This window comes from Ailuropoda melanoleuca, chromosome 12, assembly GCF_002007445.2.
Source record: "Ailuropoda melanoleuca isolate Jingjing chromosome 12, ASM200744v2, whole genome shotgun sequence".
Classification (NCBI taxonomy): Eukaryota; Metazoa; Chordata; class Mammalia; order Carnivora; family Ursidae; genus Ailuropoda; species Ailuropoda melanoleuca.
In genome coordinates, this window is record NC_048229.1 from 78,669,324 (window position 1) to 78,681,532 (window position 12,209).

The 12,209-nt window shown below is 56.8% G+C and overlaps 1 long non-coding RNA gene across 3 annotated transcripts in view; it reads left to right on the forward strand.

The window, feature by feature from the left end:
• Positions 1–11,633, forward strand: part of LOC117795187 — a 28,621-nt gene extending 16,988 nt beyond the window's left edge. Inside the window, exons 2-8 of one of the 3 annotated variants that reach the window (XR_004619045.1) lie at positions 4,173–4,934; positions 5,198–6,158; positions 6,296–7,926; positions 8,233–9,192; positions 9,427–9,675; positions 10,658–10,807; positions 10,933–11,633. This is a non-coding gene — a long non-coding RNA (uncharacterized LOC117795187). Of the gene's footprint in view, positions 1–4,172; positions 4,935–5,197; positions 6,159–6,295; positions 7,927–8,232; positions 9,676–10,657; positions 10,808–10,932 lie in introns of all 3 variants that reach the window. The other 2 variants (XR_004619044.1, XR_004619046.1) reach the window with 2 other exon arrangements.
• Positions 11,634–12,209: the final 576 nt, after the last annotated feature.

The window sequence follows — 12,209 nt, forward strand, 5'->3', positions numbered from 1 at the left end:
GGGGGGTGGTGTGAGTGACGCTCCAAGGCCCTTCTCAGGAATCTCTCCAGTGGCTTAGAAGCATCTGTCTGCCCATTTCTGGGGTCTTGTCCCTTCTGCTGACTCCAGGGCATTTCTGAGGCCTTCAGCTCCGGGAGAGGCTTACATCCGTCAGTGTGACGCTCCAGGATTTAGAGGAGATGCCGGTCCCTCCAGCCTCCTGCCCTCGCTGGTCAGGGGCTCCTGGCCTGCCGTTTTCCTTCCTGGTGTCTAACGTGCAGCTGCCTGGAGTTCACTTTCTGCAGCCCGGCACAGTGTCACCAACCCCTTGGGCCTAGGGAGAGAGTGAGTCCCCGCCTTCCTGACTCCTGGCCCTGGCTGTCCTGGGGCTGCCGGCAGTGGTCACACGCAGGACAGCTGAATGACACATGTGGACCCAGCTCCTGGTGTACCAGGTGGGCATTGGGTGCCAGGCTTTAAGAGGGCTGTGGTGTGGCAGTCACATGCCTGGGGCCTAGAGCCTCCCTGTGGGGCTCACCTTCCAGCTCCCGGACTTTCTAGCCATGGGATCTACCAATCCTCTGCGTGCCTGGGTTTCCCCGTGAGGGATGTGGGGACAGTTCCTGCCTCCCCTGCCTCAGGTAGGTGTGAGGATTAATGCGGGACTCGCATGGTGTTCTTGGCGCCTAGCTCTTTGGAAGGGAGGGGCTCCCGGAGGGAAGCTGCGGTCGTGGGCTTCTCAAAGGAGGGGTGTTGCATTCTGAGCTCTGCCTTGGCCAGGAGCTGACATCTGTCAGATGGGGACCCCAAAGCTTCCATGTTCAGACCTGAGGCCGGGCTTATCTCCTGAGCCCTCTCTCTGCTCTCCTACCCACTTGAGGGTCCAGGAAGCCAGTTCGTGCCAAGCATCTCCCTTGTACACAAGCAGGTGCAGACCCCCAGCACGCACAGCCTCACGTCAGCCCTGGACAGGGAGGGGTGTACCGTGACTGCCCCAGCTCCCACGGGACCCATTCATGACCGAAGCAGGACGTGGAGCCAGCGGGGTGGCTAGAAGATTCCGGAAGCAGACAGTGCAGAGAGTGTGTAGCAGGGTCTGGGGTCTGGCTCTTCGTCACTGCGTCTCTCTGGCAGATGGCTGTACCACGCCGTGCCTCAAGGGGCCTCTCAGTCCAGGGCTCCTGCGAGGATGCAAGGAACCAGCACGGGGACGGAGCTCCCATCGGGCAGATAACCAGCCCCGAACGCACGCGCACGAGTCACTGTCTTGATTACGCAGATGCTTTTGCGGTGGGGACACAGACCTGGAGAGAGGAAGTGGCTCCCATGAGCACCACCTGGGCATAGTGGCAGCGTGACTGGCGGAGCTGGGACCAAACCTTGCTCCTTCACACCCCGGAGCTTCTGCGTTAGGGTCCGCGGCGTGCATGCCCTCGGGGAGCTTGGGGGTGCGGCCCGCCGCGTCCTCAACGCCTCCCCCGGCAGCTGCGTGGCCTGCCATGGCAGGGCCCTGGTGACAGCGAGCCGCAGCTCTGGGCCTGGGGAGCAGTACTAACCACTCTGGGTCTCCATTTCCTGCCTCATCTGGAAGGCCACCTGCAGGGGCTCCCACTGTCCCCCTGGCGCTCGGACATGCTCATGCTTTCACGCTGGAAGGAGGCAAGTTTTTGAAGAGTTTTCTCTGAGGTCATGTCTGCCTAGAAGCCACACTGACCGTGAGCCTGAATGACCCCGGTAATTCCTTCCTTTCGGCCTGTGGTGAGGACGAAACACACTTGTTTACGGATGGCATGAAGCTACGTGTCCTTAATTCCACATGTAATAGGCCCACGTCAGGAAGCCTGGAAAGCACAGGGAAACACAGAGTTGGGGAGGAAAAGAAACAAACAAAACGTAGCATGGGGAATTAAAAAAAAAAAAAAAAGCAACCAAAAAAGAAAGTGAAAAAGAAAGCTGGACAAGTGTCTCTAACTGGACACGGCGTTGTCATAAGCTTCCCTGGGACTGCTGCCGCTCCCAGCGCTGATGTCTTAACATCTAGGCATGTGGCCCCTCGGAGCCGCTGCAGGAAACTCATTTTCTGAAGCTTGTCCTGTGCCCCAGATGCCTACTGACCCATGAGGCCGCCCCGGCTGACCCCTCCAGCAGGCTCCATGTCCAGCGGTGAAGCATGGGGGTTTCGGGGTACTCTAGACTCAGACTGCCTGCGCTGGCCCCCTTTCTCTGCCCCATTTTTCTGGGTGGCCTTGGGTTGTTTTCGGACTTCATTGTGCCTCACTTTGCTCATCTGTGGAATGGGATCCTAGTAAGCTGATGGATGAGAAGAGAAGGTGCCCGGATGGAGGGGCCGTGCTGGGGGGCGGGGTCGCTGCTGTGACTCTAGCCTCACCCGGGGCTCATCGACTAAGAAACAGTCGCTTAAAGAGCGTGTGTGGGAGGGAAGCAGGCCCAGGGGGATGGAGCAGCTGTTCCGGATGGAGGAGCTTCCACGACCCGGCATGGACTGTCGGAAGTCGCAAGGGGCACGGGCNGATGGAGCAGCTGTTCCGGATGGAGGAGCTTCCACGACCCGGCATGGACTGTCGGAAGTCGCAAGGGGCACGGGCTGCTTTCAGTCTGGTCAATACTGTTGGTTTATGTTCAAGATGCAGAGATGCCTTGGGGCGCCTGGGTGGCAGAGCGGTTANGGTTAAGCGTCTGCCTTCAGCTCAGGGCGTGATCCCGGTGTTGTGGGATCGAGCCCCACATCGGGCTCCTCTGCTATGAGCCTGCTTCTTCCTCTCCCACTCCCTGCTTGTGTTCCCTCTCTCGCTAGCTGTCTCTATCTCTGTCAAATAAATAAATAAAATCTTAAAAAAAAAAAAAAGATGCAGAGATGCCAAAACCGAGGTCCGTAGTCAGCAGCGTAGTGCATGGGGCTGGGCGTCTTCCTTTCACGTCTGTGACCCGGGGATCCTGCTGGAGGTCTTCGGAATGGGGCTCTGGCTGCACCCCTGTGCGGTTCTGGCCCTGCCACCCCCTCGGGTCCTGCGCACTCACCCTGCGCGCAGCGGGTGCCCAGTGGGTGCTGGTGGGCACACGGACATGGGGGCACGGACAGGAGCGTCAGCCGGAGAAGGAGCAAAGGCAGGGATATTCTCTGGTCCCTGAGCCCAGGACTGTCAGCAAGGCCAGAGTCGTGCCGAGGTTCACATCCCATCAGTGTGGGCACGTAGGGTGAGGGCACAGCCGGCCCTGACCTGTCAGCGCACTGCCCTGGCCTGGACTCTGCTCTTGGGATCTGCTCCACTTTCTTTCATTTTTACTTTCCTTCTTATCCTTGCAGTTCAAGGTTTCAAGGTGCAGAGGCCGGTCAGGGCTATGGAGGTGGGACGAGCTTCAGCAAGATGCTCCCAGGGGGACCCCGACCTCTCAGGTGCTGCGATGGGCCCCGAGGGTGTCTCCTTGCTTTCAGCCTTCCTTTCGCAACGGTCAAGTGACTGCACAGGAGGACGTCTGGGCAGGACCCCTTCCTGCTTGGCACACCCTTGCAAGACCCTGCTCGCGCCCCCTTGCCAGTGGCCAACCTCTGGGGCCACTTGGAAGGCACAGGCACAGCTGGAACAGCCGCGTCGCCCTCAGAGGGGCTCTCCAAACTTCTGAGACCCTTGGAGTCTCAAGGTTCCCAAAGGAGGCAGCACCCCCTGCTGGCAGGTCACGGCACCCCTTCCTCCAATTCCCCTTGCCCTGAAACTATGGGATATTTGCTCACCACTGAGTCCATTTGCTGCCTTTGGGGCCACAGGGTACCCGTGGGGTGGCCGTGTTTGCAGATGTGGCCTCCCAATAACTCCCAAATCCCACCCGTGGACATACATCCCCAAGGAATTCCTACTGGGGGTCCGTCGGGGGGCAGGGATGGGGGTGTTCAGTGTTACGTATGCGGGGAGTGTGGGGCCGTGCAGCCCCCAGACTGGGCGCACAGGCAGTGGCATAGACAAATTTAAAAATGTGATAACGAGTTTAAAAAAAAAACAAACAATGAACTGGAAAGAGAATATGACACGAACCCCTACGTTCACCAGATAGAAAAAGCATGGACAACTATAAGGGGGAATCATACAAAATTACCATTGTTTTACTGGTTTATCTTTTAACCTACAGCAATGGGAATGTCCTGTCAGGTGACCCTGCACGCTCTGGTGTGTTTACAGGGCAGAGGGCAAAGGCAGTGAACCCCCACGGCTCCCCCAAACCACGCGGTTGATTCCCGTAGTACGTGGTCGAGCAAACCAGAGACGAACAGTCCACACCACTTCACCTACACAAGTTCCAACCAGGCAGATCGGATCTACGTTACTGCACGTGAGGCCAGGTTTACCCTGCAGGGGTGAGTGGTGATGTGAGGGGGCACAGGGGCTTCTGGGGGTGATAACGGGCCGCGTGTGAAATCCACGGAGGCCTGTGTGCGTGATCTGTGCACTCACTGTGCCCCCGCCACCCTGCGAGACATGTTCAGGGATGCGTGCCCCGAAAGCAACCGGGCGTTGACGGGACACAGAGGAGTGCAGGTATGTGCTGGCGTGCTGGAATAGGTGCCCAGGGCGGGAGGCAATGAGGCGGACGGGGCCCAGGACTTTTCTCCTGCCTCCTGGGCAGCCCAGGGGACATCCAGGGTTCCCTGGCGACAGCCGAGTCCCCCCCTCCCTCCCCAAGCTGTCCCCTGCAGCCCTGCACTGCTGGAGACCCAGCCCCGGCTGGCAGGAAAGGAGGAAAGTCCCCACTGGTTTCTTTCTCTTGCCGCTGAAGGAGCTGCAGGTATTTGTTCCTGAAACTCACAGCTGAGCTAATTTTACACCACAAGTGAGACACTGGGGAGAGAAACGAAACGATGCTCCCGGGGGTCTGATCCGAGCAGGATGGGAACCCTGGCCGGATGGCGGGGGTGACGCTGGCCGACGGGGTGGCGGAGCAAGGTCTGGTGGACACGGGGGCTCAGAGTCCCCCTGGCATCGATTCATAACCTTCGACGGGGCACTAAGAACTGTGGGCTCGCTTTCTGACTCTGTCACTCGGCCTCGGTTTCCCCATTTCCACGGGGCGGGGTGGACACAGCGGTGCCTGGGGACCCCCACATGCCCATGGCAGTGCCCCATCTTCACTTCGTCTTCCTCTCTCACGTTAGGGGACCCATCCTGCCTCCGTAGCAGAAAAAGTCACATCATGTTTGTGTTTTCAGGAAAACTGAAGCCAACACTGAAAGCCCATCATGACTTCGCAAGAACACCAGTGGGGCCCAGGTTGGCAGGATGCCTGTCGTCACATGAGCACGCGGGGGGCTGTCCCGGCTTTGAGGACACAACACGCCAAGGGAAGGCTTTACATCAAATAACGCTGCCTAAAAATAACTCATTTGCTGCAACTACTTGGGACATACGATCACCCAAAATGCTTCCAGAACTCTGAACAACCAAAAGACAGGAAAGGTGTTAAAGACATCTGTACGTGAGGTTGTCAGTCACACTTACTCACGCCAGGAGGTCTCTTCTTTCTCCCGGCCGCGGGAGCCTGTGGGAACGGCGGGAAGGAAATCAGAGCGAATTTTCTCTGAAACGCTTCCCTGGATCCTTTAGCTGGCTCGCCCTCAGAAGCTGCCGACCATTCTTAAAAGAGCAAGTGTTATTTCTGATCTTATTTTTCCAGAGGACGGCGGAACTTCATGTCCTTCCCCCCTCACGCCCGCCACGGACAGGAGTTAAAATAGGAAAAATGCTTGGGTTAGCAAGAACAGACAGGCTGCGTGAGCAAGGTCATATCCGGCATCCTCGGAATGTTGGGGACCCCAGAGCATTGTCAGGATTGTGCCCAAAGTCAGACATTGTGGAGCCTCAGTTGGACATGAAAGGGGACATGGCGGAGAGAAATGAAGGCCCTGGTGATGCTGAGAGGCAGGCGTGAGCCTCGGAGCCTCCACTCAAGAAGAAGAAAGTGTGTTCTGGAGTCAGAGAACATGTGAGTTGGGGACTCTGGAGAGGGAGGGGAGACTTGTGGGTTATGGAAGCAGGAGGAGAAGAAGTCAGGGAGAGGAAGAAAGTAAAATGCTGAGCACAAAACTCAGCCCTGAGCTTCCTGGAAGCCACAGCAAAAAGGGAGCACGATGAGCTCTTGTCTAGGAAGAAGCGGACAGGCCACCCCTGCAGGTACGTACGGAATTGTGAGCGGGCGTCCAAACGCTCGCTAAATTGTGGAAGTGTGTCTGGAAGGTCAGTGGCTTGATAGCCCTGAGCTTCACGAGTGGGGGGCCTCACACAAAAGCTGTTTGTGGCTGTCACTGCAGACCTGGTGGATCATGGCAGGCCTGGCATCGTCCCCAGCCCAAGAGCGCCTGCCGACCCGGGTGTGTTCCGCTCCACGCCTCAGCAGTGTGGCCAGCTCCTGGCTCTGCCTCCCTCCCCAACTGCTGCAACATCAGAAATTCCCGCCTCCCACCTCCATGCCAGCTCTGGCCTCCGATCCTTTCTCTCCTGGCCGGGGTCTCCGTTCGGACCTGCAACTTTCCTGGCTCTGACGTCTGCTGCCTGTGGTCTCTGAGGTGCAGCTCTGGGCACGTGAGATGATGTGTTGGTTTCCCCCGTGATTCCACTGGGTTTCTTCACGTATTTTGAAGCTGTTAGTAGGGGTTAATATAGCTTGTTCTATGTTCCTAACAAAGTGACCCTGTTGTCACTAGGAAATGGCCATCTCGCCCTGGTGGTGTTTTGCCCTAGAGTCTCCTTCGTCTGATATTTATACGGCTGCCCCTATTTCCCTCTAATACATAATACACAAGTATTAGATATTGCCATTAGGTTAAATTACGAAAAAGCCACACACGTGAACATACTTGACAGCCCTATCTCTTAAAATGGTTCTAGGGTGGACAGCACAGAAGGGAGAAGGTGGGGTCCCAGCACCAGGCACTGTGCTAACACTCCCTGATTCTCTCCCTCCGTTTCCCCGAATCCTACGTGACGGGTGTTTTGTCGCTCCCATTTTGCGAAGAAGAAAACAAAGATGTAGTTTGAGAGGAATGCCGGCCGTGCTTCCCTCACCGAGCGGAAGAGCCAAGCTTTGCCCGAGACTGCTGGTGTCAGAGGTCACGCTCCTGGTGCGGCACCCGGCGCGGCACCCTGCACGTGGACACTATGAGCTTGGAGAGACACACCTGTCTGAGGTCCTGTGGGCAAGAAGTGGCAAAGCCAGGCTTGGAGAGGCCATGTCGCGTGCTCACAAACACTCGGAAGGCAGGTGGTGGGGCTGGGGCTCGCGCCAGATCTCTATGGGTCTAGCAACGTGAGTTCACAGATGACCGACCCACCGTGAGCTCTCTGGGGGACGTTCCAGGCACAGTCCCAACCTTTTGAAATGGCTGTCATGGAATGAAAACACCTCGGTTTTTGCTGTCAGAGGCCGAAACGCCTCTGGCATCAAAGGTGGAGGTGGTCAGGTGCTTTCCTGCGCTCTGTAGCATGTGCGCGTTGGTGGAGCCTTCTGGACGTTCCTCCCAGGTGGGGAGCTGCCATGCTCTGCTGACCCTGACAGGCGAGAAAACAGACATGGCCAGCTGTGTGTGTGGACAGCAGGACCACATGCGATCACACGTGCCGCGTGCCAGCCACAAGGGGGGGGTCCTGCTGCGCACATGTGAAGACCTGCCCCCTGGCCTCTCCCGCCTCTGTCCTCACGCATCTTCCCGGGTCTGACGCCAGACTTACCTGGGGTCCCGGCACCTGCCGATCCTCTCTCCACGGGGTCCCCCCTGGACGGAGTCTGACGGTTGTTCTAGATAAAGCAGAAAGTACATTTGGTCTTTGCTGGACACACAGTAACCACTCTCATCAGCAGCATGATCTGAAATATCTACTCTGGCTGGAAGATATCCTCATGTTCCAGTTTTGTTCTGGGTCATTCGTTCGAGAAGCCTGGAGGGTGAGTTCCAGACGTAATGTTTACCACATTTTTCTACTTGTGGCTTACTGAGACACACAAACACACTCAGATTTGGGTTTTATTCCTTCCGGGATTTCCTAAGTGGAAGCCATGGACCTCTGGTCTGTTTATTCACTCAACAAACATCGAAGGGGACCGACTGTGCTGGATAAATATCTGGTCGAGTGGGCATGTTTCCACCAAGGGGTGGGGCAAACACGGAAGCCAGCATGCTTTCTCGGGGGGCTGCCTGTGGGACAGTGGTATCAACGGTGTTGGGGTTAGAACCTCTTTGGCTCCTTCTAGGCCCACCTCTCCTTTGGCTGCCTTACTGCTTCCGCTGCCCAGAGAGGTCTACCTGCGTGATCTTCTGGCTGCACGACCGTGCACGTCCCCCGACTAAAGTCAGCATCCCCCCCCTCCCCGGCTCCTCTGGTCTTTTTATTCGTGGTTCCAGCTCATCCTCGTTACCCGCTCCACGCCTCAGCAGTGTGGCCAGCTCCTGGCTCTGCCTCCCTCCCCAACTGCTGCAACATCAGAAATTCCCGCCTCCCACCTCCATGCCAGCTCTGGCCTCCGACCCTTTCTCTCCCGGCCGGGGTCTCCGTTTGGACCTGCAACTTTCCTGGCTCTGATGTCTGCTGCCTGTGGTCTCTGAGGTGCAGCTCTGGGCACGTGAGATGATGTGTTGGTTTCCCCCGTGATTCCACTGGGTTTCTTCATGTATTTTGAAGCTATTAGTAGGGGTTAATATAGCTTGTTCTATGTTCCTAACGAAGTGACCCTGTTGTCACTAGGAAATGGCCATCTCGCCCTGGTGGTGTTTTGCCCTAGAGTCTCCTTCATCTGATATTTATACGGCTGCCCCTATTTCCCTCGTTCCGCCACACCCCTGCCTTAACGTTGCGTGCATTGACAGCGGGGCTCCTGCAGGCATCGGGTGGACGTGGCCGCTTGTGGACACTTTTGAGCTTTGTTCTGAGGATCGGGGAAGTTTCCCGGAAACCAGACAGTTGTTACTGTCCCAAAGCACAGATACCGAATCCTCACGTCGTTCTGTGGGGGGTGGGGGGACCCTCACGTCCACCAGACACTCCCGAAAAGTTTGAGACCGACCACCAGAGTGAAAACCCAGCAAAGGGAGAGCTTTACACTGGGCATCGGGCATGACTGGCCGCTTGGCAGGTCCCCGTCGTGTGTGCCTGCGAGGGAGTGGGAAGCTCTCTGCTCCGCAGCTAGCGTGGAGAAGACACCGCTTGCTCGCAAGTAAGCTTCCCATGCCCCCGCCACTCCGGTTTCTGTGTATTTAATACGTTATCCGTGTGGCTCCACTTTTTCATCTGCAAAACGGGCAAAGCGATGGTGCCTGCCTTACAGACTTGCTGTGGGGACGGCATGAGCTCTCGTGTGTAAGACACTTCCCTCAACACCCGGCACATCGTGAGGGCTCAATAAAGCAGTCCTTGTTAATTGTAATAATTAGTATTTTCTCACCTCCAGCAGCCCGAGGAGGCAGGAATTCTCATCCCCATTTTACAAAACCAGGCGGGGAGGACGCTGTATTCCTCGGTGGCGGTCAAGGAGAGGGGCTTCGGCGAAGGGCTCGCCTCTCCCCTGCAGACATCGTTCATGGTCACGTCGTGGGGTGCTCCATGTGAGCTGGGCCCGGAGGCCAGCGGCAGCCCAGCCGGCTGGACCTGACTGCAGTGCGATCTTCCAGGGGGCCAGGCTCTGCGTCTCCAACAGCAGGTGCAACGGGATGGGAGGGTCACGACCTTACACCCCCAAGGAGCGGTTTCAGAGCCTTCTAGCTCCATCCCTTCATTTCACATACAGTTAACCATGGCTGGTGATTATTAAGTACTGAGGCAGATGGTGCTCCTATGATGCTGATTGCAGATGGGGAAACTGAGGCACAGAGGGATTTTGGTAACCCCACCAAGGTCAGTTGAGGAGGGGCGTCAGAGCCCAGATCTGAACCTGGTGGTCTGGTTGTGCAACCTCTGCTCTGAATTGGCCCACTCTCTGGCACTTAGAGCCCCACTTCACGTATGGGGACACTGAGCCCCAGACAGAGAAGGCTCCTTCCGAGGCCACGGAGTGGGCTCACGTTGGAGCCAACGCTGTGGCCAGGGAAGCACCTGGCCCTGCCTGGGGGCGATCCATGGGAACCGACCTGGGTTGGGGGGCCATCTTCTCACCGGTCAGTGACTCTTGGAAGACAGAGGTTAGGCATTCTCACCTTGGAAGCTGAGTGTCTGGCATGGTGTCCAGCATACGCGGAGCTCCCCGAGGGAGGCTCTTAGGGCCTGGGGCCGGGATCCTGACCTCCCCTTTTCCTGGGGCAATGTCAGCTCCTTGAGCGTCAGTAGGCTCATCTGTAAAGTGGGCACATCGTGCCATGTCCTTTAGGACGGAACGTGGTCTCACGCAGGTGAAGCACGTGGCTCAGAGTTAAGGGCCGCAAGGAAGAGAGTCAACAGAAACGATCACAACAATGCAGTGAAACTTCCAGCTTCCCTGAACTCCATGAGAGTCTGCATTCGTGCCCCTGAGTTTCAGCTATTACTCCCTTTTCCTCATGTTGGTGCTCCCCTCATGGGGCAGACAGGCTCGGCTTGCCCCGGCAGTGAGCACTGTGACAGAGAGCTGCCTCCATTTTATTACTGAAGATAAAACGAAATAAAACAAAACAGACCCTGAGGTCTCCTGACCATTTCCCCTTTCAAAGGTGGAGAACAGCACATCAAAACCAGAAGATGAACCAAAAGGTTCCTGGTGGGTTCTAGAAGTTCCGACCACAAGGATGAGGAAGAATGTGCTGACTTGTATAACAAGTTGGTTTGAACGTGCTTCTGGTGTGGGGTGAGTGCTCTCTGAGGTGAGTCGCTGCCAAACGTCCTTCTCCCTGGAGCACCTGGGTCTGCTCCCGTCATGCCCTGGGGCCCCGGGTTTGCCCAGGGCTCTCCCAACACCGCCACCGCCGGGCATGTGCTCTCTGAACAGGCTTCCGAAGTTTCAGAGGGATGACAAACTTCCAAGAGCTTCCTTGAGAAAGTGCTGGAGCCTTGGCTGCTGCCCACACGGACACGGGCCGCAGAGGTGCTGGAAAGAGGAACCGATGCGCCGCAGGAGCCACCCGGCTTGTCCCGACCGTGTGGGGCGCGTCAGGCCCCCAGAGGCGGAGCCCAGGCAGGGCGAGCCGAGCAAGAGACCGACGGGGGCACATGCCTGTGATACGCCCAAGTGCGAGGGGCTACGTAGAGAAGGATTCTCGCGTTCCCTCGTGGCAGCTGCCTCCGATGGGAAGCAAGGTCCCTTTTCCTGACGCTTCATTACTGCTCAGAATTTGTCATTGCCAGGAACCACCTGGAACTGGGTGTGGGAGGAGAGGGGGCGCCAGGCCGTGCCAGGACACCTGGGTTTGAATCTCCTTTGCTGCTTACCCGCGCTGGGGCCTGGGCTAGTCCCTCATCTGTAGAGTGGGGACTGCCCGTCCCGCCAGGTGAGTGGGTGTGATGGTATCCACCAGTCACACGAAACGTGTGAGTCCAAATTTAGATGTGCCTGAAACTACGCAGCTGATTTCAAATACTTCATGAGAAAACTAACGTAAAATACTTGCTAATGTGGTTTCAATATCGGATTACTTGTTAAAAGGATAACACTTTGGATATATTGGGTGAAGTAAAATATACTATGATATGTTTTGGCTCTTTTCACTCCTGTCACTGTGCTCACCTCACATTCCTGCCGGGCAGAGCTGGCCTAGAACACAGGCTGCGCGTTGGAACCCCGGGACATTCATAACACACCGACCCTTCCCTGGAGCTTCTGCTCCAGCTTCCCTGGGACGTGGCCCAGGTGTGTGGAGTGTGCAGAGCTCCACAGGTGATGGTTACGTTGGCGAAGTTTGCAGAGCACTGCTGTAGAGTGATTTGCAAGTTTCTATAGCAGGTGTCCTTACGATCCCAGTGACAATAGGATGATTGCCCACGGTTCTGGGGGCAGCAGGACCAGGGCAAGAGAAACTCCAGGGCACCTGTCAGGTGCACCTGCCTCAACACGTGTGTCCATCACCCATGTAAGTGTTCCACTAACCCCATAAGACAGGGCCCGTGTAACCCCACTTCACTGATGAGGAAACAGACAGGAAGTCACTTCCTGGAGTCACATGCCTAGGAAGCAGCAAGACTAAGATTTGAACCCATGCTTTTCCCACTGCACACCTCTGCCGGGGACACTGTGAGACCAACTCATGGAGGCAACCGTTGCTTAGGAAT